Consider the following 22,896-nt stretch of genomic DNA (forward strand, 5'->3'; position numbering starts at 1 on the left):
TGGACAACTCGGTGGTAGTCAGATGTATCAATCGTCAGGGCTCGAGATCGTCCCAGATAAATCAGGTGCTTCTACCTATCTTCCGTTTGGCAGACAGGAAAAAATGGCGCCTATCTGCAGTTCACCTACAAGGATTCCGCAACGTGACAACGGCTCTATCAAGGACAAGCCCAATAGAGTCGGAATGGTCTCTAGATGCAAGATCATTCTCCTTCATCTCTCGCCAAGTCCCGGAACTTCAGATCGATCTCTTCGCGACGACAAGCCCAATAGAGTCGGAATGGTCTCTAGACGCAAGATCATTCTCCTTCATCTCTCGCCAAGTCCCGGAACTTCAGATCGATCTCTTCGCGACGAGCGACAACAATCAACTTCCTTGATATGTGGCCCCGTACGAGGACCCCAAGGCAGAAGCGGTGGACGCCGTGTCCCTGGAATGGAACAGATGGTCCAAGATCTACCTGTTCCCTCCACCCAACCTTCTGCTGAAAGTCCTATCCAAACTGAGAACCTTCAAAGGGACAGCGGCCCTAGTGGCCCCTGAGCAATTGGTATCCCCTGGTCCTGGAGCTGCAGCCCACGCTGATCCCCCTACCGGGCCCAGTCCTCTCTCAACAAGTATAGAAGTCGACTGTCTTCGCTTCATCACTAAAAGTCAAGGACCTTCATCTCATGATTTTCTCTCCTTAGCTGTAAAGAAAAGGTTTGGGATCTCGAAGAAAAGCTTAGACTTCCTCGAGGAGTACAAAACAGAGTCTACCAGAAAGCAGTACGAATCTTCCTGGAAAAAGTGGGTTTCCTTCGTCAAGGCAAAAAATCCAATTTAGATCACCATTGATTTTTGCATGTCCTTCTTCATTCACCTTCATGGACAAGGCTTAGCGGCCAACACGATTTCCACTTGTAAATCGGCCTTGACTAGACCACTCCTATATGCCATCCAGATTGATCTGTCCAGTGACATCTTCAATAAACTGCCAAAGGCATGCGCTAGACTACGCCCAGCACCTCCACCAAAACCTATCTCCTGGTCCCTGGACAAGGTGCTCCATTTTGCTTCTAGCCTGGACAACGATTCGTGCCCTCTGAAAGACCTGACTCAAAAAGTTATCTTCCTTTTTGCTCTCGTCTCGGGAGCTCGAGTCAGTGAAATACAGTAGTGGCATTATCAAGAGAAGAGGGTCATATCCAATTCACCGATACGGGAGATCTTACCCTCTTCCCTGACCCAACGTTTCTCGCCAAGAATGAACTACCCACCAAGAGATGGGGCCCCTGGAGAATCTGCCCCCTGAAGAAAGATGTCTCTCTATGCCCAGTGGAGAGTCTTAAGGTCTATCTTCGAAGAACTTCAGACTTCGGTGAAGGACAACTCTTCAAAGGAGAAACCTCGGGTAGCGACCTGTCACTGAAACAACTAAGAGCGAAAATCACTTACTTCATTCGCAGAGCGGATTCTGACAGTACATCCGCAGGTCACGATCGTAGGAAAGTCGCCTCTTCTCTGAGCTTTTTTCAGAGTATGGATTTCGAAAGCCTCAAAAGCTTTACAGGCTGGAAATCATCGCGTGTGTTCTTCAAGCACTACGCAAAACAGGTGCACGAAGTGAAACATTTCGTGGTAGCTGCAGGTAGTGTAATGAAACCTGCTGCTTAAATCTGCATAGAACAGTGAGTTATTTGGGACTCTATCGTTATTTGTTGACCCTATCGTGATACATAGTGATTTAATGGACACTTAGTGTTTCTAATAGACTGTTCTTTATCAAGGTGAAATGTCATAGAAATTTTACACGTGTTTTTTGGACTATAAAAAGACTGGCGTTCCCCTGGGAACTTGTGTTTCTAAAAAGCAAAATTCCTTTTCAGACTCGAGATCACCGTCTTTAATTTTCTTTGTACATTATTCATTATTATTGTAAATAAATTCTATAATCATTATTGTAATTACTTCTATAATGACTTGCAATCTTAGAAATAAAATGTCTATTTTATTTACCATGTGCGTCTCCTTTCGCTCCTATTCCTTATTAAGAAATATACGATTGTTATAGTTTCATTTACCCCTTTCCTATCTGATTACAAGAATAATATAAGTATTTATATTATATACTCACCTATGTCTTGATAATATTCCTACTCGAATATTAACCTTTGATCTGTCTCTGAGACCAGCATGATCTCTCCACCAGGTGAGTAGTTCTTCACCGATCACTTCGAGATATTCCTCTTGTCCACCAGGACTTCCCTGCCAGGGGGGCAGGAAGCCAGTTCATCGTAGAATCTCTGGTAAGGACAATTACTAAAATTGTCATAGTCTTTACGGTCTCTGGACCATAGGAATATTGCTCGAAGCCGTAGGCACTTGGATTAAGGGAAAAAATCCACGATACATTAATTCTCTGGTACACTTCCATCAGGACGACATGGCTTGAGCCCAAAAAGCGGATTTTGAGCGAAGCGAAAAATCTATTTTTGGGTGAGATAGATATATCATCCTGATGGACCCTCCCGTCCATTCTAGTTCAGCCTTTCAGGCCCCTCCCTGACCTACTGTATCGCGGAGATTGGTAGGAGCTGAGCTCAGGATGAGGACGGATGTGACGTCATTTAACAATGGCGCCCGTTTGTTTACGTCTCGAGTACCAAAAGTAGCCACGAATGAGAGTAACTTTTACTCAGCCGCCTTCCCATATCGAAGCGTAAACTCTATATGGGGTGCAGATAGCTATGTGGCGTGTTAATACATGCGTCCCCTGCTGATATGATATCCTAGAGGGAGACCTTTAGGGTACTCGCACCAGAAGTTAGAATTCTGTGATAACCTTTAGTTTAATTCTCTGGGAATATCCACTGTAGTTAAATATACCCTAGGAAGCTACTGAAGGAACCTTCCATCAGGACGACATGGCTATCTCACCCAAAAATAGATTTTTCGCTTCGCTCAAAATCCGTTTTGAAGAATTAAGTTATAATTTAAATTGAAGGATTATTATTTTGAGAAAATTTTATCCTTTTAATAGTTTTTTCTTTAGATAATCTTCGATCTATTTTCAAAGATTAACTAGTGTTCAGTTCATTTTTGTTACGCAGTTGTCAGTATCGTTACAATACTACAATATTTTGTAGCGATTTTTATGAATAGTACATTCTTCTTACTTCTCAAGTTTTTAAGTTGTACTATATAAAAGGAACATTTTATTTTGCAATTAATTGGTCCTTTTAGTATTTTTCCTTAGTCAGAGATTAAAGGAAGTTACAGTTCAGTTTATGTTTATACGATGCAGTGTTCTTTACATCGATGTAGCACACGATTCTATGTATCGTTGTTGGCTTGGTGATTTTTGGAATACTAAAATTGTTCGTATATGAATTGTAGATGTTCCAATGTGTACGAGTGATGATTCGCCTTTTATTGGAACCCCTTAATTTAAGGGTTTATTTCAATTTTTAAATATTAAGGTAATATTTAATATTTTGTTGCATTTATATGGGATTCAGTGACTTTGCATTCCCATTCAAACCATTGACAGAATTGTAAGTCTCTCTCTACGGAGTTTATTTCGTTTGAGAGAGCGTATACTTGGTTTTCAAATAGTAGTGAAACTATCTTTTTACCAAAGAGTAATATGCAAATTTTTTAGTGCTAAATTATGCAGTGAATTTTATTCAGTGGAGTGCTTCTGTTCGGACCTGTCGTTATCCTAGCCTTAGACTTCTGTCAAGCTCCCGGACCCAGGAGAGAAGTTAAGTCGAACGGCGAAAGGAATCGAGAGGGTAGCCAGGCGTTACAGTCTTTTTTGGGCTTAGGCCATGTCGTCCTGATGGAAGTTCCTTCATTAGTAGCTTCCTAGGTATATTTGAGTACAGTGATATATCCCAGAGAATTTACCAAAGGTATCCAGAATTCTAACTTCTGGAGGGAACATCCCTTAAAATTTAAAAGGGGATATCGCGTAATATCAGAGGACGTATTCTTGACACGTCTCATAGCTATCTACACCCCTAATAGCGCTTTCGCTTCGAGGGGAAAAGTGGCAAGAATATAGGAGAGTCGTTAAAAAGGCGACGCTCCTACCGTACTGTAAATAGAGCGCCAAATTGCCACCGCGCGGCGCCACCAAGCCATTCTTTCTGCAGTAGCTTTGTTGACCGGTGTTATCCCGTGTTATCTCTTGCTATTTTGGAGTTTATTCGTCGCTATGATGTCTTCACCAGTCTCATCTGCTTCGGGAAAGTTAAGTAATATCTTTGAATTGTGTAAATGTAAGCTCTTGCCAGTTTTGCTTTTCGATTGAGATCGTAATTAACGTAACAAGAGCTGTTGCCAGCCGGATGGCGTCATGGACGCGGTCGTTCTTTCTTGTACATTTAGTTAGCCAGAACAACTTTTCCCGGCATTATTTGCTTTAATAACTTTAGCTATTTAGAAATATAGCTAGGGATTTTTATATTACAGTATGTCATTGTTGTCGTGGATTTGGCTATTTGTGATCGAGCCTCACGAGTGCTAGGCTTCCTAGCCTAGGCACCTACACACTTCATGCATGATATAACCTTCCGGGTAAAGTTTTATTGAAGCTCAGGCAATATTTCATACAATTAAGATATTACTGCATAAAATTTTCCTCTTCCAAGATAGTATACAAGAGAATTTCGGTGAACGATTCTCAATGCTCCTTGGCTACTAGACTAGGGGCTTTAGTATACTTTCATACATGTCCCCATTGCTCTTGTATTGTCTTTTAAGGGGAGACTGACACCTCCTATACTCTTTAAGTCGATACTAATCTCCTGGCGAGATTTAAGAGCAATCCCCCTTCCCTCTGATTAGCCTAGGCTATCCTCAGCTAGCTTTGCTGTGAACTGAGTTCTGGCAAAGTTTTACTGGGGTGTTTCGTTTCTTTCTCTTAACCACGGAGTCGGTTTTGAGTTTAGAACGGGACATCAGAGTAATAAGTCTGTGTTAGGCATCTTACTGTCTTGGTGAAATGATTTCCCATGTCAGGTTAAGCTGCCTTTACAGGAGGCTAGACCTCCTTAGTCCATACATGGAGGGTTTTGTATGACAATCCCTCCTTCCTTGGTCTAGCAGACAGTCCTGTGCTGGTAGATCTTAGACCAAAGAAATGATTTCTTCCTTGCCTAAGGTCTCTGGTACGAGATTCTGTTTTCTTGTGAGATTGTGTCCTGTGTGCCGCTTTCTCACTTGACTAACCCAACCTGGTGAAATGATTTCCCCTACCTGAGGTTACTCTATGAGATCAGAATCCTTTAAGTTGGGTGATGCCTTCGGGTATTACCTTACTTATAGGACACTTACCCCTTCCCCTCTGTCTCTTTCGTGTTGGATGAGCCATCACCCTCCCTGGCTGTCATTCTACATTTGACCCTAAGGGTAATTTGAAGAACTGGCCTGAGGTTCCCTGTCTGCCGCCGGCATAGCCGGCTGCCGGCAGGTACCCTCATATTCTTTAGAGTGTTCTTCAGTCCTCCCTTGGACTGCCTTCCATAGCCCATGTGGATGGGATATGGTTGGGTGGAAGCCCGAATATAATTCCCCCTTCCACTTGAACCCTCATTCTGGACATAGGCTGGCAAGGCTGAGCCTTGGCCTTCCTCTATCCTCTCATTTTCTCTGCCTTTCCTTTTACTGGGCCGGCCACCGACAGCTAGCAGCTGCCGGCGGCCATGTTGATTGTGTGCCGGCCGGCAGTTGCTCTGCCGCCGCTTGCCGTGGGTGTCGCTGATCGACGACCCAACGACAATAGACATACTGGGGCTGGCTGCCGGCAACTAAGTTGTCGGCCGGCAGCCGGCCACCCAAATCTAGACATTTGCCGCTGGGTCCTACTTGATAGAGGGATCCTTCAGCTGCCGTCTGGCAGAGCCGCTGCCGGCGACCTCCCGCCCATTACTCTGAAGACAGTAACTGCCTTCAATGACCCAGAATAGACCGGCATATGCCGGCTAGCTCGGCATGTGCCGGCAGGACTGGCGGCATGCCGCCGACAGTCAGTGCTGTAGCCCAAAAGTTTTTTCCAATTACAAGGAGCTTCATGGGCAGCCTATTGTGAGACCATCACATATAAGAGAGCGATTCTCTCTACCAATTAATGGTTATCAACCATTATTTTTAATCCCCAATATTGAACCTAGAAGATTGTGTTAAGAAGACACTTAATATCAAAGGATATCATATTCCCCTAAAATTCGTTAAGAATTTAGTGTTCACTATCGGAGGAGGTCATAGCAATGGGCTGGACAGGAAACACAAGTAGGTGTCTTTCCTATTTTCTAGCTTACTCTATCCAAGCTAATATTATTAAAAATATGTATGCTGAAATCTGAGAATTTCACCGAATACTTATACTGTATGCTTTTCTTTCTTTACGGGAGGAGCATCCCGAGTGCGGGAACAACTTATGCAGGGTCCGTAGTAAGAACTTCTACGGCCATGGCATGTGCAGGGCCCATGCTCACTGCGCAGTCACCAAGGGGGCTCTCAAGTACTGGGACCCACAGGTATGTACCGTTTGTGATAAACTGGTGAAGGAAGCTTTTGATGACCAAAAGTCTACTGAATCAAGGGACGCAGCATGGGAGACGCTGCGAAAATGGGTCAGGGGTTTTCAGAAGAACACCTCTGGCCCATACCTTCCTAATGAAAGGATGAGGGATTGTTTTTTCCTTAGGGCATCTTCGGATGCAATCATTCCCCAGGCTCAACCTGAGATTCCCCTTGTTCAGATTCCGGTAGAACCTGACGTATCAGACGCCTTGCAGGGCATCCAATTGGAGGACAACTTGTCTGTTGTCTCGGAGGAGACTGAGAACAATCTCCTAGTGGAGGAACTGGATCAGGAGGTAGACGTACCTCCTGAGGCTGAAGTCGAGAAAACCGAAACGATTTCGGTATCATCAGCCACGGTGACTGAGCCGGTGCCTTCGACTTCTTCCACTGCACCCCAGTTAGATTCCAAAACGAGTACGTTGCACTCGCTGTTGTCTATGGTGCAGAACATTAAAAAGAAATCGTCCGAGAAAGAAGCTTCTCTTCGGACGGAAATGCATCAGCTGGTTGCAACACGTTTAGCTCCGAAGAAGATAAACGTCAAGGATCTCCCCGCCTTCTGTGACCTCAACCCCTGGAGGTACGCAGAGCATATGCCTATGTTGGGGGGGAAGATCTTCCTCTCGGAGAAACTGGGCACTGTCCCAGTAGAGGAAATTGAGTAATGGCCCAGCATAGGGGCCTATCCGGATTGCTATGTCCATCTGAGGACGGAACCTGCATCCAAAGAGGAGACAGAGCCGAAGGAGACCATTGTCCTCGAACTCTCTAAGGCCCAGGCCTTATATACAACCACCTTGAAGGTGAGGGCCTTTACTAGCTCCAAGGTGCCGGCTCTCAGCAAGAAGCACCCGTCCTTCATTGCTGACCCCAAACGTGCTTTCCCCTTTATGGACAAAGGGTTTAAGGCAGCCTTAAAAGCAGTCGAGGCAGGGAAACCTTGTCCTACACTGGAAGAGTGTAGACCCTTTTCCCTCGCCTTTCCATTAGACGATGCAGACTGGAAGGATGTCCACAACACCTTCACAGTTGGGAAGCTGGAGGCAGATATTGCTGGACGACAGTTTGGCGAAGACCTCCTGAAGTTGTCAGACTTTCTCCTGCGCAGGGAACAGGAGACAAAATAACGTCTTGCTGCTTCCATGTCTCTGCAGACTGGCCTAGAGACTATGGCAAGCATCCCGGACACCCCAGACATGTACGTGGTCTTCGCCAAATCTCATTTGGCGACAGTCACCAAGGACCTGTACAACTTTATTAAAGCCCGAAGGGCTTGTAGAGAGTTCGTGTTCGCCTCGGCTGCGGTGAGGCACGAACCAAGGAAGCTGATAGCCTCCAACATCTGGGGAAAAGACCTCTTCCCAAGCGAAGTGGTCAAAGAGATCGTGGACAAAGCCGCAACGGAGAACAGAAATCTCTTCTCCAAGTGGGGCTTGTCCTCTAAAAGAAAATCTTCAGCTGATGAGGGTCCCCAGCCGAAGAATAAATCAAAACGTCCAAGAGTGCCCTCTCGGCCAAAACAACAGCAACAGCTTCCCATGGCCACGGTGGCCCAGACGGTGGCACAACTATCCACCACCTTCCAACTGGTGCCCCAAACGCTGGCGACCCAATCGCCTGTGTTCACCCCAGTCTTCGAAAGGCAGTCAACAACCTTTAGGCCGAAGTCCCGAGGCTCCTTTCGAGGATCCTCTAGATGCCCCTTCAGAGGTAGGGGCAACAAAGGTGGACGTGGCCAAGGAGGTAAATCCTCCAACCAGCACTCAAAGTGAGATGCTACCGGTAGGAGGGAGAATTCTCCTCTTCCAGGATCGTTGGACCTTCGATCCCTGGGCCCACAGCCTAATCAAGAACAGACTATTGTGGAGTTGGAGCTCAACTCCACCAAACTTCCCTCAATTCTTGCAACATTCAACCCCCATACTGGAAGAATATGTTCAGGAACTCCTGAATAGAAGAGTTATAAGGAAGGCGAAGTCCATCAGATTCCAAGGAAGGCTATTTTGTGTTCCGAAGAAGGACTCGGAAAAGCTCAGAGTCACCCTGGACTTATCACCACTCAACAAGTTCATAGTGAACTACAAGTTCAAAATGCTGATGCTTCAACACATAAGGACCTTTTTGCCCAAACGGGCATACCCAGTCTCCATAGACATGACGGATGCGTACTGGCACGTTCCAATCAGCCGTCAAGTTTCCCCCTACCTAGGATTCAAACTACAAAAAAGAAAGTACGTTTTCAGAGCCATGCCCTTCGGTCTGAACATAGCTCCAAGGGTATTCACCAAGCTTGCGAATGCAGTTATTCATCAACTACGCCTAAAGAGAATTCAGGTTGTAGCCTACCTGGACGACTGGCTGGTGTGGGCAGCATCCGTGAAAGAGTGCATGCAAGCCTCCAAGGAATTGATCCAGTTCCTGGAACACTTAGGATTCAAGATCAACTTGAAAAAGTCTCGACTATCTCCAGCTCAAAAGTTTCAGTGGCTGAGCGTCCACTGGGACTTGCAGTCACACTGCCTTTCCATTCCGTCAAAGAAGAGGAAAGAGATAGCAGGATCTGTCAAAAGACTCCTTCAATCCGCCAGGATATCAAGAAGGTAATAGGAGAGAGTGTTGGAGTCCCTCCAGTTCACCTCAGTGACAGATCCAGTATTGAGAGCACAATTAAAAGATGCATCAGGAGTTTGGAGAAAATACGCATCAAACGCTCGAAGAGATCTACAAAGACCGATACCAAATCGTCTGCGATCACTACTCAAGCCATGGTCGGAGGCCAAGAACCTAAAGAACAAGGTACCTTTGCAACCACCTCCACCGTCAGTCACCGTTCACACGGATGCCTCAAAAGAAGGGTGGGGAGGTCACTCTCATCATCGGAAAGTCCAAGGAACCTGGTCTCCCCTCTTCAAAACCTTTAACATCAATTTTCTGGAAGCCATGGCAGTTTTTCTCTCTCTGAAGAAACTGAAACTTCGCTGCTCAATCCACATCCGTCTGGTTCTAGACAGCGAAGTCATAATGAGATGCCTAAACCGACAGGGCTCGAGATCGCCTCACATAAATCAAGTGATACTGGCCATCCTCCGTCTAGCGGAGAAGAAGAGATGGCACTTGTCAGCAGTCCACCTTCAAGGGTTCCGCAATGTGACAGCGGACGCTCTATCCAGGATCAACCCAATAGAGTCAGAATGGTCCCTAGACGCAAGATCATTCTCTTTCATATTGCGCAAAGTCCCAGGACTGCAGATAGACCTCTTCGCAACAAGCGACAACAAGAAGCTACCCCGATACGTAGCCCCGTACGAGGATTCTCTAGCGGAAGCAATGGATGCAATGTCCATAGATTGGAACAGATGATCCAAGATCTACCTATTCCCTCCAACCAACCTCTGCTGAAAGTCCTCAACAAACTGAGATCCTTTCGAGGGACAGCAACAATAGTGGCCCACAAGTGGCCCAACAGCGTCTGGTTCCCTCTAGTAACGGAACTACGCTTGAAGCTTATCCCGTTGCCGGACCCAGTTCTGACTCAGCAAGTGCAGAAATTGACTGTCTCAGCTTTATCAGAAAAAACCCAGAACCTTCATCTCATGATTTTTTCGCCTTAGCGGTCAAGAAATGGTTTGGGATTTCTAGGGACAGTATTAACTTCTTAGAAGAATACAAGTCAAAGTCAACAAGAAGACAATATGAGTCTTCTTGGAAGAAATGGGTGGCCTTTGTCAAGGCGAAGAATCCTGAGGAGATTTCTACGGATTTCTGTTTGTCCTTCTTCATCCATCTTCATGAACAAGGTTTAGCAGCCAATACGATTACTACATGTAAATCAATCTGCCCTAGCCAGACCAATGCTTTACACCTTCCAGGTAGACTTTTCCAATGAGATCTTCAACAAGATTCCTAAAGCCTGCGCTTAACTTCGGCCCGCAGCTCCTCCAAAGCCCATTTCATGGTCTTTGGATAAGGTTCTTCACTTAGCATCAACCCTGAACAATGAAGATTGCTTGCTGAAAGACTTGACTCAAAAGGTGATATTCTTATTTGCACTAGCCTCAGGAGCCAGAGTTAGCGAAATAGTGGCCCTCTCGAGGGATGATGGCCACATTCAGTTCACGGACAGCGGAGAACTAAACCTCTTTCCAGACCCGACATTTCTCGCCAAGAACGAGCTGCCCACTAAGAGATGGGGTCCCTGGAGAATCTGCCCTCTGAAGGAAGAAGCATCCCTCTGCCCAGTGGAATGCCTAAAGGTCTATCTTCGTAGAACTTCAGAGTTTAAGGGAGGTCAGCTTTTCAGGTGAGAGACTTCTGGTTCAACATTATTCTTGAAACAGATAAGGGCGAAAATCACCTATTTTATACGCAGAGTGGATCCAGACAGTACACCCGCAGGTCATGATCCGAGAAAAGTTGCGTCGTCTCTGAATTTCTTTCAGACGATGTCGTTTAAAAGCCTTCGTGCTTATATTGGATGGAAGTCATCCAGAGTATTCTTCAAACACTATGCGAAGCAATTACAGGAAATAAAATTTCATGTGGTGCGGCAGGCAGTGTAATAAGACTTGCCGCTTGATTACTGCGAAGAACAGTGCACTATTTGGGACTTTTAGTGAAGGGTGTACATGATAGACTCTCAAGGCATATCATGTTGAGTATTGTGTTTAGTGATGACTCTATAGACTGTTCTATTTACACAGGTGACTTTAAGCATAACAGACTAACACAAGGTCCAGGCATACTTATATGCACAGTGTTCCTAGTAACAACAGAATACATAGTGAAATTTTTATATTTCCCATAGAGTGGCTGGTGTTTCCTTTTCAGGTGAAACTGATTTTTATTTCTGTTATTACTGTTTATGCTTCTATGCAGAATTGTTCAGTGTACAGTAATATTTAATTGAATACAACTATGATTTCTATTTTTATTGTAATAAATAATAGAAGGAATCTTTGCATCTCTTTCGCCTCAAACATTCTAGATTAAGAATAAAGTCAGAGCATCCTTGATTCTTTTAATATTCAAGAAAATATTGGGAACTAAGATTACTACTGTTCCAAGCAAACAGGTAAGAACTGATTGTACTAAACTGTTCATTTTACTGATTTAAGGTTTCCTACACGTATATAAACCTACACAGATCAATACCATGTAAGTACAAACTATGCTTTACGTAAATGATAACGCTAATATACAAACTGTTTGCTAGATTGTTTCCTTGAACTCACAATCCTCAGGTTTTTTCCTAGAGTCTGCCTAGAGTCTTCCCTGTAGGGGGCAGGAAGCACTGACATATTTTATGATCAGCTGATTGATGTATAACGGTAACATCAAGTGTCTCTAGGTTTAGAAGACCATCTCGAGATAAACGGCACCATTGAAAATCCACAGATACATTAATGCTCTGGTAAACTTCCATCAGGACGACATGGCCCAAGCCCAAAAAGCGGATTTTGAGCGAAGCGAAAAATCTATTTTTGGGTGAGGTAGCCATGTCGTCCTGATGGACCCACCCTCTTTTTGACAAAAGGATAATGAATCCCTCCCTATGGTACTGTATCTGCAATACCTATAAAGCTACAAAGAATGGCTTGGTGGCGCCGCGTGGTGGCGATTTGGCGCACTATTTACAGTACGGTAGGAGCGCCGCCTCTTTAACGACTCTCCTTTATTCTTGCCATATTTCCCCTCGAAGTGAAAGCGCTATTAGGGGTGTAGATAGCTATGAGACGTGTCAAGAATACGTCCTCTGATATTACGCGATATCCATTTTTAAAATTTTAAGGTATATTCGCTCCAGGAGTTAGAATTCTGGATACCTTTGGTAAATTCTCTGGGATATATCACTGTAGTCAAATATACCTAGGAAGCTACTAATGAAGGAACTTCCATCAGAACGACATGGCTACCTCACCCAAAAATAGATTCTTCGCTTCGCTCAAAATCCGTTTTAAGACCAGAACAGAAGTCCTCTCGAGCGTTTTCTGTCGATCCCCAGAACGCTCACCCTTTCCATAGATAAAGCGAGGTATTAGTGTTTTCAAACCTTATACGTGCGCTTCAGGTGCTAAGCTGAAAACAAAATTAGATTCGTTCTGTGTGTGTAACGTTTCATGCGGCGCGAACATAGTGCCTCCGCCTCCACCTGATGGGTGTCATCTCCCGACAGTGGGAAGCGCTAGGGATCTACGAAGATAATGCTGAATGCGTTTTGCCTAAGGTTGTTCCTTGATCTTTTCTGTTAGGCATGAAACAGCAGCTGTCTTTGTTTATGCAGTCTTATCAGCCTGCCGTTAACAGTGCGGTTGGATGTCACGTTTCCGGTCTTTGACACGTGTTGCATAAGCGACGTGTCTTTAACGGTGATGACTCGTTGTCGCACAGGCGGCCTACCAGCCGCAATGTTCAACGGTGGGAGAAAGTGGATGCATTACTCCGATTGCCTGCTCAACGCAAACCGACCGCTCATAGCGCCTAGTATCAGTCTATTCAGGCGCGCCGACGTTCGCCAGGCAGCAGAGCATGCTACTAAGCGACATGACAGACAGCAGAGCTGGCGAAACGTCAGCGGAACGGTGCGGCAATGGAAGCGGAACATCAACGGAACGGAGCGAAGTGCCAGTGTGGACGCTTCAGTGTCAGTGTGGTCACTTCAGCGGCAGTGTGGACGCTTCAGCATCATTGTGGATGCTTCAGCTTCAGTGTGGACACTTCAACGTCAGTATGGACGCTTCAGCATAAGTATGGACGCTTCAGCATCAGTGTGGACGCTTCAGTGTCTGTGGTCGCTTCAGCGTCAGTGTGGACGCTTCAGTGTCAGTGTGGTCGCTTCAGCGTCAGTGTGGACGCTTCACTACCTATGACAATAGACTTTAATGTCTACCTAACCATGACTGTCTAGCGTTGAGTTATTGTTGCTCCAGGCGCTATATTAAGAAATAAATCTTAACTAGATAAATATTATATTCTCTGACCAAGGCCTGTTGGGCTAATTCTTGGTTGAGAGAACTAAAATTAAAACCTCTAAGCATTGAGGTCAGAATTCAGAATCCTAAGGAGTTGACTCCTAGGAAACAAGACTTCTCTACCTAGGATAGAGACTTGTAGGAGGAAGGGACTGACTTTCAGAAACTCATGAGAGTTTTTCTGAAGAGTTTCCTTTTTATTTTTTACCTGCTGCTCCTCATTCCGACTTCAGAGTTTTCGCTAGTTGCGTTGATGGTGTCTCTATTTTATTTTATTTTTATTACTAGCCAGGATGCAACCCTAGTTGAGAAAGCAAGATGCTTTAACCCAAAGGGCTCCTTTAAGGAAAGATAGCTCAGTAAGTAAATAAGAAAATAAATAAATAAATTAACATTAAATCATTCTCAGAAAAGTAACGAACCTTACTGTAGAGGTTGATGCAGCGCTTGCAGCTGCAACAGTAGGAAGTGCATTAAGGCTTTTATGAGAATAGAGCGTAAGAGTATATCTCCCACCACTTACAGATCATTTATGATTTAATGTATTATATTTTAAAATGCTCTTGTTCAGTGACTCGTAAACATAACACAGTGCACTGGGGGAGGTATTTGTTCGTGTTCATCTTACTCCTAGCCCTACGCCTCTTCCTTACTTTCCAACCTCTGGGAGAAGGAAGGTCGGTAGGCTGAGGTACATCGCGGACCTTGTGCATTAAACATATGTTCCGCCGAGCGATCCTGTTGATACAGTCCAAGACGTTCCCGTTCTGCTTTGGAATGATGAAGTAAAGCTCTTTTCTTCGCCTACTATTGTCGAACTATGACGTCACAACCATGTAACATAGTTTCTTGGGAAGAGCGAAGTTGGAATGTCTTGAAGCGATCAGTTCATCATCGCTATGGTATCACGGATCTTGTAACTTTTTTTCTGTGTAATAGGGCTCAGTTCCCTGACGAGGATGACGTTCTACGTTTTCCCTGTCTACTAGACTAGGAAGTTATTCGTCATGTACGCACACGAACAGAACTTACCCTCGCAACAGGCGTGTCGCGGTCAACGGCCATACCACGTTGAAAACACCGTTTCTCGTCCGATCAGCGAAATTAAGCAACGTTGGGTGTGGTCAATACTTGGATGAGTGACCGCCTGGGAACACCAAATGCTGTTGGCATTTAAACCTTTAATGCTTAAACTGGAAGCAATCAAGCGTGCTTTTCTTCCACGAGAGAAACAGAAGTCAGACAAGTCGCATACAATCCTAGCTCTTCCTCTGGAATCTTACGCACTTTCACGGAAGAAAGAGTTTGTCCTCGTCGAAGGACGAAAAACCTAGACTTGGTAGTCACCAATCAATACGTCCAAGACCTTTCAGGAGTCGTATGTTTTTCTAATAACTTATCCGGTAGTAACTGATGTTCGCCGGAAGTTTTTCTTTTCGAAAGAAGGCTACGTGTCAGCCCCAAAATCGTGTAAGACACAGTTCTTCAGGAGAAAAGGTGCTCAGTTTGCTTCTGTTCACGCTTCTCCTCCCCCAGTTTGGGGAAATGTCTAGTACTTTCTTCTGAGGTCTAGCGACTACTGTTGACGGTATCTCACAGCTTTGGATACGTTCAGTTCGCGCACAAGGCTCGCTTGAAATGTCATAGGGACTCTCCCATGTTGCTCATGGGACTGCGGTTGATGTTCTCTCTCGGCCTTCGCTCACGCTTGAGTTGGCGCACACGCTACGCCGCGAGTGCAGGTTTGGTGTGAGCTAAAAGAGGTCAATTTCATCTGTGTTTAGCGTTTATGATTCTCAGGGTGGAGAAAATTTTCTCCTTAAAGAGTCTAAAGACTACCATAGACCAAATAAATGGTTTTCCAATGAGTGTCAGAAATCGTAGTTCTCCTATGCTCAGCAACGCTTCCTCGCAGAGATATGCTCGTGTTACGAGAAGCGTTAGAGCGGGTGCTTGTAGCAGTCTGGTCTCTTTGTTACGGCAGACGTCATGCAGACACAGATGCAAGTTCTGGTCTCTCCCTCACGCAGTCACAGACGCGGACGCCAGTCTGGTCGTATGTTGGACGCTGACAGTCAAAGTTGATCCTTTCAACAAGTTGTCCCATCTTTGCGGTCTGCGGGACACGCGACTATCACTCATGCGGATGCGTGCTACACGCGGATAACTCTTGGCAAACAGTTCAATCTGAAATCCTAAGCAACCTAGACGCATGTGTCAGCCTGGGCATATGCTGGATAAGGTCAGTCGGGGTTTTTTCCCGCATCATGATAGACTAACAGTTGCATCTTTGCGCCACTGACCGGACGCTATGCTGTCGCCTCCTCGCAGCACGCTGTAGATTTATAACAAGCGGGACGCACACAGAGCGCTGTATCCACACGACAAGGTGAACGCATACAGCATGCTGACACCTTACGGCAATGAAAGCACATGCGACATTATGGTCGCATGCTAGACGCATACAGTCAAGTCTTTTTTTCTCACAGCAGTATAGACAGACTATTGTCTCTCCTTTGCGTCTCTCTGGCCTCGCAGCTAACGCTCCCTCGCGTCAAGCTTTGGCTTTAAGTATGTTGAACACTCGCTGGTTACACACGATCAGGTCTTAACCTCACAGCATGAGGTTCACGTAGTTGATGCTTCTTTTCAACAAGCCTAGCTTTAATATCGGTTTCTTGCGACCGATATGGACGCGTTTCGGGAGGTGGTTCTAGATCCTGACTCTCTCTCACGATATGTTGAGCGTAAGCAGCATGCTGGAACCATACTGGACTCATGCTGGGACCATGCTGGGTGCATGCTGGAAGCATGTCTTTAGTCCGTTTCCCCATGTCAGGATCACGAACGCTTTATTTTAAACCATCAAGCTTTAGGTCTAGCTGCCTCCAGTATTTCGGAAAACCCCTAAGATCTAGAAGGTTGTTCGAAGGAGGCAGCTGAGGCTATTGCTTGTACAAAGGACCTTTGCCTCATGGTTTTGCAGCCCAAATAGGAGGTTTTATGAAGTGATGTAGAGCTAAAGCGGCCTCTTCATTTTGTAGCTCTAAGACAAGTGGCCTATTTCTTCTTAGACCTTAGAAGAAGACATTTTTTCCTCCTCGACCATCAAGGGGTACGGGAGTATGCGGACTGCTATCTTTGGACGCAAAAGATTGGATCTATCAGATAAAAACCTTATAGATCTTCTCAGATCATTTGAGATGACTTGGAAGCGTCAGCAAGATTCGCCAGCCTGGAATTTAGAGGTCGTTTCTAGAATTCCGCGGTAGTGAAAGATTCGAGCCTTTACACTTGGTTCCTTTTTTACGGTCTAACTTTGGAGACTTTTCTGAGTAAGTCTGGCAACAGTTGACAGTCAGTGAAGTTCACGCTTTTAGCAAGAACGTGGACTTCAGAATGGGTAAGCCATAGGCGCCTTGCAACCTGGATTCTTGGTCATTTACAAATGTCCTTCTCATCCATGGCCTAAATCTTTCGAGTTCACTATCCTCTCGAATATAGTTTGTGAAGGACTGAGGAGAGTTTTTTGCCTGCTTAAAACGATGAAGTTTTATCAGGACAGGACCAAAGGAGTTAAGAGTCTATTCAAGGCTCTTTGGTGCACGGTCAAGAAACCTGCGGTGTCTATGTCTAAAATGCTCTATCATCTCGTATAGACTTTAATTACAGAGGTCCTTTCACAGTGTTGTGTGACGGATCTTAAGCTGTCAAAAGAGTAAAGACTCATGAAGTTAGAACTGTGAAAGTTTCTGTAACTTTTAAGCAAACTGTTCTCTGCAAAGCATCGTACATACTGCCTGTTGAAGGGGTAATCCTGTATTCGCCTTGCATTACTTATACCGTTTCCAGTCTCTTTATGAGGACGGTTACATTTTGGGATTATTTGTAACAACGAGTGCAGTAGTAGGTGAAATATCCACCACTATATTTCCCTTAATTCCTAGTACCCCTTTTCTTCTCTTGGAACTTTTATATATATTTTTATGATTGTATGGAAGATTGGTCGGCAATCTTCCGCAATCTTTGATGTAGTCAGGTGGTCATTTTGTTCCTAGAGAGCGCCCGGAGCAAGGGTATTAGTTGAGGTCCTGTCATGTTATAGGTTATTGAACTGTTTGACAGCTCCTAGAGATCATCAGCCCCCTGGGTGGACTGCTGGATCTCCTAAGGATAGCAGACAATATGAGGCAGAGCATTGCTGTCAGCTTCCTTATCAGGTGAGAACCGCTTAAGTTGTTTATGTAACTCTTAAATGAATTTCCAATTATGCAGCTGTCTCTGACCCGCCACCAATGGGTGTTAATCAGCCATTATATAACCAGCGGGTAAGTTTTATATTTAAAAAAGGGATTTTGACGAAGGAAAAATCTATTTTTGGGCGAGAGACCTGTGCCACCCAGTGAAATGCTCCTTTTTCATCATTTCTAATGTAAAAACTGCTATGAATTTACCAGAGAAAAAAGTTGCATAGGAATGCCAGGTTGAACCCAGCTCGCTCACCTATAGAGGTGTCGGTATAATAATACTGGGGCGTGATAAATCACAACCAGAGGTCTCGCACCATTTAGATATCTCCTCTTCAATATCCCCGTTACAGCGAGGTGCCATTCAACACCCATCACCGAACGCTACTACCAACAACCCAACCCACGCCAGTGACGTCACTCCTCATAGCACCCAAGTTTGGGGCCCATGCTGGGAGGGAAGTCAGGGAGGGTTCACTGGGCGGCACAGGTCTCTTGCCCAGAAATAGATTTTTCCTTCGTCAAAATCCCTTTTCTGGGCTCCACTGCCGCTCCGTGAAATTGTACCAGAGAAAAGGTCCCAAAACTTGGAACAATACCTGAGGGGAAAATAAATTAAAGACAAAATAATACAAAAACATTGTTTAATTCAAAGAAATAGGACATACTAGGTATCCAGTGAATAAATACTCTCTTAACATAAAGGATGGGATGGTAAATACAATGTAGCAAAAATCCCAAGCTAAGAGATGACAAGTTAAAGCAAGGTAAAATAACGATGCAAGATCAAAATAATTTACAACCCTGAGGGTAAGAATAACAAAAACCAACTCGTGGGAGAGTAAGACTATTAACAGGTATGATAAAATAAAATTACACCATAAGGGTGTAGCTCAGGTAAAAAAAAAAAAAAAAAACTAAAGTAGGGACAATAAGTAAGGCAGGTAGGAGGAAGGAGGATAGAGCAAGACATTGTGATTAAGACTCATTACGTTCAGGAGGAACCACATTCCCTGCTGCCACTGTAGCAAATTTTAGGGCTTCCAAAGGTTTTAAATAGTGGCGTTTAAAAACTTTAGGAGACTTCTAGCCTGTATATTTTGTAAGTTCATCAAAGTTCATGTGATGAAAGTAATTAACTAAAGTAGCTACAGCTCGTATATCATGGACGTGAGGGAATGACTCAGGGTTAGCCTGTTTAATAAAATAAAGAATCTGTTGTCTGATTCCTTTCAGGGTGATGGTTCCTCCATTTTCTCTAATGAATAAGGGCCCTGAGGACTTGATGGAAGTTCTATTTAAGTAGGCTTTCAGAGTGTTAACTGGACATAATGATGGATCCTGAGGAAGTGGAACAATCTTCCAGGAGGACCATCTGTTCTGGGGGTCCTCATTTTTAGCCAAGAAAATTTTGTCAGGGGAGAGAAGGACTTCCCCTGACGAGAGAAATTTAATATGACCTGGATCTCTAGTCAAGGCTGAATGTTCTGAAATTCTGGCGTCAGAAGCTAGGCTCATTAGGAACAAGGTTTCCCTTAATAATGGTATGTAATTACAAGATTCGTTAAGAGTGTCAGAGGCCAGCTTAAGGACATCATTCAGAAACCAGAAAACTGAGCTAGGGCGAGTTGATGGTTTCAATCTGCCGCAGGCTCTCGGGATTGATGAGAAGTATGAATCCGTAAGGTCAATATTAAAAACAATATGGAAAATCTTTTTCAAGGCTGATTTAATTGTAGTAATTGTATTGGCCGCTAGGCCTGATTCAAATAGAGTTCTGAAGAAGTTTACTGTCAGATTCATAGTCATCATCTTAACCTTTGAGTCCCTTAAAAACTTTGCAAGTTTTTTAACAGCCGAATCATATTGTCGAAGGGGGGATTCCCTTTTATCTGATTCCAAAAACGGTATTTTGAGGATCAATATCTGCACCTCTTTGAGCTGCAAATTTCATGAAGTCCATAAAGTTAGGGCACTCTGAATTTTTGAGGAAGCTAACACATTGCGAGTTTGTACTACTTGTGTTAGTATTGGATTGGGTATCTGTCGAGGGTGGAGACCCAGTTCCACCAGCAGGGGAAACCAATTGCTCTTGGGCCAGTTGGGGGCTACTAGAGCAACCCGGCCCTTGAAAGTCCTGAGTTTGTCCAACACTTTCATCAACAGATTTATCGGTGGGAATAAGTAAATCTTCTCCCAATTGTTCCAATCTAACGACATGCGTCTGTGGCATAAGCCTGAGGGTCCAGGTTGGGGGCTACGTAACACTCTAGTTTGTGGTTGGACTCTGTTGCAAACAGGTCTACCTGGAGACCCGGGACCTGAGATAAGATCCATTTGAATGATTGTAGATCCAGTAACCACTCCGACTCCAGCGGAGTTGTCCTCGAAAGTGCGTCCGCCACTACATTCCGCACTCCCGCTAGATGGACTGCCGACAGATGCCACTGGTTGGATGCTGCCATGGAAAATATTGATAACATCACATGATTTATGTGGGCTGACTTGGATCCTCCTCTGTTTATGCAGTGGACTATGACTGCGCTGTCTAGAACTAATCTGATATGTTGGTTCTTGGCTGGGGTCAGTCGTTTTAGAGCAAGGAATACCGCCATGGCCTCTAGGACATTGATATGAAGTTGCCAGAATACAGTCGACCTTAGTTCTTGGACCTTCCTGTGCTTGGAGTATCCCCCCAGCCTGTTAAGGAGGCGTCTGTGTGAATGACGAGTCTTGGAGACGGGTAGTGTAAGGGAACTGAGTTTGCCAGACCTTTGACCTTTGTCCATGGCCGAAGTCTCTTCCTTAGAATTGGTGGAAGTCGAGCTCTTTTGTCTCGATATTTCCCGGTTGCCCTGGAATGCCATACTCGGTTTATGTCTTTCAGTTTGGCCTTCAGAACAATATCTGTCACAGAGGCGAACTGCAAGGAGCCCAGGATTCTCTCTTGATTTCTCCTGGACGTCAATTTGTCCTTGAGAAAACGTTTCGTGCTCTTTGCTATTTCTGCCCTCTTGGCTTTGAGGAGACATAGCGTATGAGAACGTAGATCCTATTGTAATCCCAGCCATTGAAACTTGGTCTCCGGGACCAGGCGGGATTTTTCGAAGTTGACCTGGAACCCCAACTGTTGAAGGAATTTTAACACTGTTTGTTGCCGTGAGGCAGTTCTCGACGTTGTCTGACCAGATAAGCCAGTCGTCTAGGTAAGCTACTATTTGAATTCCTTGGGTTCGTAGTTCTTGGATTACTGTCTCTGCCAGTTTGGTGAATATCCTGGGTGCTATGTTGAGCCCGAATGGCATTACTTTGAATGCGTAGGCTTGGTTGCCTAGTTTGAAGCCTAGAAACGGACGAAAATGCCTTGCTATCGGAACATGATAGTAGGCATCTGCCAGATCTATAGAGGTGGTGACGGCCCCACGGGGAAGTAAGGTCCGCACCTGAGAGATGGTTAACATGTGGAACTTGTCGCATTGAATATAAGAATTCAGACGGGACAGGTCCAGTATTACTCTTCGCTTGTCTGAGTCTTTCTTTGGCACGCTGAACAAGCGACCTTGAAATTTTAATTGATTTACCTTTTTGATTGCGTTCTTTTGCAATAGATCGTCTGCATATAAGGCTAGCTCCTTCATTGGAAGTTAATGGAAACTGGGTGGTGGAGGGGCCCCTTCTATCCAACTCCACCCCAGACCTTTGGAAATTATGCTGAAAGCCCAATTGCTGAACTTCCAACGGTTCCGAAAGACGTAGAGTCTTCCCCCTACCCGAGGATCTTCAATGGTTCGTTGTCGATTTGCCTCCTCGGCCTCCGCGGAACCCTTTGCCTCGGGGGAAAGCCCTTCCGCTACCTCTGTTACGAAAAGAACCCCTCGCACCTGAGCCTCTGGCGCGTTGGTAATCCTGGAAGACACCTTGGGTTTCGTAGGCGGGATTAAAGGCAGGGGAGGTAGCATACGAGGTCGTTGCTACCTGAGCCTGAGGGACCAACACATATTGCTGTTGGGATTGTCCCTTCGAAGTAGATGGCTGGCTACCTTGCGACACCGGAATGGTTTGAACCAACTGAAGTGGTTGCCGATTTTGAGAGGATTGGAAGGGCCTCAACCTCTTCCTGCCTCGAGAAGGGGTGCCGGCTGGCTCAAACTTTCGTTTGGGGACTAGGCCCCACCGAACCTTGAGGCTTTGGTTTACCCTGGCAGCCCTGTGAGGACGTTGTTAACTAGATCCTCCGGGAACAAGTCAGGACCCCAGACCGGGGCTTTAATGAGCTTGTTAGGCTCGTGTCTGATGGTGGCCTCAGACAAGACATGTCTCCGGCAACGAAGTCTGGCTGCGAGGAAGTCGTAGGCATCGGTCAGCAGGGTCTGAAGCAGAGACTTGGTTAGAACCTTAAAGAGGGGCTCCACCTCATACATTATGGAGGTCATGTCAGCCATTGTAGCTGAGTTAATAGACCTGCTGAGCCTGGCCTGGGCTTCGAACTCGAGGCGGATCAAAGAATCCGGAAGCCTGGGAAGACGTTCGCTGAACTGTGTGGAGGCACAGTCAGTGCTTAGTTTGCCCACCGTGAAGGTGGCTGGGGCATTATGCCAACACTCGTGGTCTCCTGGGAACAGGAGGGAGGTCAGGTCCATTTCCCGCAGTTGCGGTAATGGTTTGTCCTCCTTGATGGCCTGATGGGCTGGGTCCATCATTTTGGTGACACACGGAGTGGGGGTTTGCTCGTCTGCCACGAACATTGTGTAGGAGCTTTTGTGGGGTGTGAGCATGGTGTTCACACATTCCCACTCGTTCATTGCTCGAACCGAGGTAGACTGAGCCTGTTCCTTTGGGTAGATCACCGTCTCCTTGGGAACTTTATCTAGCCTAACGAGAGCTTCCTCGGTTAAACGAGCAAAACCGGGGAAGGGGAATTGGAGACCCGGCGGGTAGAACTCGAAGTCCTCGATAGGCCGGGTGCCACATCCCTCGATTGTCAGCATGCCATCTTTGAAAGGGGAGTGCAGAGCCATTCTCCATGGGTTGTTCTTGGTGAACTCTGGGAGCTTGGAGGCGTCCGGGATGGCGTACTGCTGTTGTTGGGGCAGTCCTGAACGCATGA

At 45.4% G+C, this 22,896-nt stretch overlaps 1 long non-coding RNA gene and 1 pseudogene across 1 annotated transcript in view; both read left to right on the forward strand.

The window, feature by feature from the left end:
* The window catches only part of LOC137622880 (uncharacterized), a 307,972-nt gene that overhangs the window by 250,014 nt on the left and 35,062 nt on the right, over window positions 1–22,896 (forward strand). The gene's annotated exons all lie outside the window — the stretch shown is intronic.
* Window positions 14,596–14,714, forward strand: LOC137622895 (5S ribosomal RNA; annotated as a pseudogene).

The sequence above is a fragment of the Palaemon carinicauda genome, chromosome 29, assembly GCF_036898095.1.
Source record: "Palaemon carinicauda isolate YSFRI2023 chromosome 29, ASM3689809v2, whole genome shotgun sequence".
NCBI classification, from domain to species: Eukaryota; Metazoa; Arthropoda; class Malacostraca; order Decapoda; family Palaemonidae; genus Palaemon; species Palaemon carinicauda.